The following is a 2,843-nucleotide window of genomic DNA, read 5'->3' as shown; positions in this document are numbered from 1 at the left end:
GCATACACCTTTACGTAGTTATTTCAAGGAAAGCCACCATTAATTTGTTTATTGAGTATTAATAAGCTAATTTTAATCAGTCACAGTGTATTCCTCAGTCCACATGAACGTAACTTATTCAAAGAATAATGATTTGCTCTGATGTATTTTAAGCTGTTTTTGCTATTAAATAAAAAAAATTGGCCCATCAGTAATTGTTCTTAAAGGTTGTGGCTACTACATTTTTAAAGTATAATAAAGTCGCAAGGCCACAGGAGACCACCATTCACAAATGCAGGAACCAGAGCTGCTATTTCTATTTGCTTGATCTCAAAAGAACTCCTTCTGAAAATGGTTGCTCAAGTGCAGAAGAAACTGGAGGAGGAGTAGCTATAGTATGTCTGCAGTGCTTTATAAACAAAAGCAAATAGCTATAATAAGGAAAGTATTGACCAGACAACCCTTCTGACAGACCCACAGCCACTGCATATTACTGTGAGGAATACAGAGGAACCAGGAAATAGAACAAAGACAAAAAATTAATTCATATACATAATGGGCAGTGATTGCACAGAAAAAGTTACACATACTGTAATTTCTTCTGTGAACTAGCTGTATTCTGAAACTGCACAAGAGGTGAAATAAAAGTACACTTGAACTTCTGCATTTATTAAGTCTTTCTTCAGGACACACGCTCACACACAATCTCTTACTTTTATTAACACTGATACATTAAAAATTGGAATGTTATGAATCTTCTGTTAAATGTCATTAAATAACACTAAAGTTAGGGAAATGTTTTCTTCCTGTATTGCATTTATGTCAGACATTTTTAATCCTAAAGTTTATATCTCCTTGGTTTGATTCTCTATCTTGGAGGTGGTCCAATTGTTATGCTATGTGGTAGATAATTATGGTAATCTATTTGAAAAAGGAAGGTGTGACAGAATATAACCCTGTATTCACAGTCTACACACTATTCTAATTATTTTTTTGTATGGTATCATTTGAAAACCCATAATTTGCTGGTCAGTACTACCTGATAAAATATATGTGGCAACATTATATATGAATTTATAGGATTCCCCCGTATGATGTTAGTAACACATTTTCCAAACCCCACAGCCCTGCCCAGGCAAAAGTAGGCAAACAGGTCTGTCCTAAACACAGGAACGTGTGCTTGCCTCAATTTGCATTTAAACACTAAGGCCTTGGCTACACTTGCAAGTTACAGCGCAATAAAGCCTCCCCCAGTGCTGTAACTCACTCTCTGTCCACACTGGCAAGGCACTTACAGCGCTGTATCTCCATGGCTACAGCGCTGCATGTACTCCACCTTCCTGAAAGGAATACTGTGTATTGCGCCGCCGCTGCGGCGCCAGTGTGGCCACTCAATGCGCTGTGACTGGCCTCCAGAAATATTCAGCAGTATCCCACAATGCCTGTTCTAGCCACTCTGGTCATCAGTTCAAACTCGACTGCCCTGGCCTCAGGTAACCAACCATGTGACCCTCCCTTGATATTCCTCGGGAATTTTAAAAATCCCCTTCCTGTTTGCTCAGCCAGGTGTGGCGTGGAATGCTATCAGCGAATCTTTCCAGGTGACCATGCCTCCACGCGCCAAGCGAGCCCCAGCATGGAGCAATGGCGAGTTGCTGGACCTCATCAATGTTTGGGGGGAGGAAGCTGTCCAGTCCCAGCTGCGCTCCAGCCGTAGGAATTACGATACCTTCGGGAAGGTATCAAAGGACATGATGGAAAGGGGCCATGACCAGGACGCCCTGCAGTGCAGGATTAAAGTGAAGGAGCTGCAGAGTGCCTACCGCAAATCCCGTGATGCAAACGGCCGCTCGGGTGCTCCCCCCGCAACCTGCCGATTCTACAAAGAGCTGGATGCGATACTTGGGGTTAACCCCACCTCCACTCCGAGCACCACCATGGACACTTCAGAGCCGGGGTGGGAGGAGGAGGAGGAGAAAAACGGGAGTCAGGGTGGTGGGGCGGATGGAGACACCCCGGAATCCCTGGAGGCATGCAGCCAGGAGCTCTTCTTGAGCCAGGAGGAAGGTAGCCAGTCGCAGCGGCCGGTCCTTGGTGGAGGACAAACAGAAGAGCTGGTTCCCGGTAAGCGAGTTTTTTTTTTTCATGAAGGAATTTTTTTGGTGCAGGCTCTTTGGGAGAGGAGGGTTAGGCATGCATGCCTAGATGCAGAATAGTGCATTGATGTGGTTTATCACATCGCGGTAATCGGCCTCAGTAATCTCTTTGCATGTCTCATCCAGAATGTGTGCAATGTGCTTGTGCAGGTTTATCGGGAGAGCCACCATGGTCCTTGTTCCAGCCAGGCTAACGTGTCCGCGCCACTGTGCCGCGAGGGGACCATTGCTGCACACAGGCAAGCTGCATATGGGCCAGGGCGGAAGCCGCATTGCAGTAGAAGACCCTCCCTTGCTTCCCAGGTCACCCTCAGCAGTGAGATATTGTCCAGGACGAACTCCTGTGGAAAGTGTTGGGACAGTGTTCAGTGTAGGTGCCCCCTGCAGCTGTTGGCTCTCCCCAAGACACAGAAACCCAGAGGACAGTACAGCCCTGAAACAATCAGTCCTCCTTACTCACCATTTTGAGGCTCCCGTGGGTTGTGTGTGCTCTGTTTGGGACGGGAAAATTATGCTATTGTGTAGACCCTGTGTGTGCCCTCCTTAAGTGCAGGGGAAATCATTACTTTGTCTGGTATAAACAATGCTGCCTCTGTTAAATGTTGCATTTTGCCTATACAGCTGCAACAAACTTGAGACCTCAGCCGTCCCTCTTATCGCCTGCTCAGAGACTGCAAAGACTCAGGAAGAGACCGCGAAAAACCAAAG

This window comes from Emys orbicularis, chromosome 10 (genome assembly GCF_028017835.1).
Source record: "Emys orbicularis isolate rEmyOrb1 chromosome 10, rEmyOrb1.hap1, whole genome shotgun sequence".
Taxonomy (NCBI): Eukaryota; Metazoa; Chordata; order Testudines; family Emydidae; genus Emys; species Emys orbicularis.
The sequence above is the reverse complement of the archived record's forward strand: the minus strand, read 5'-3'. Positions refer to the sequence as shown.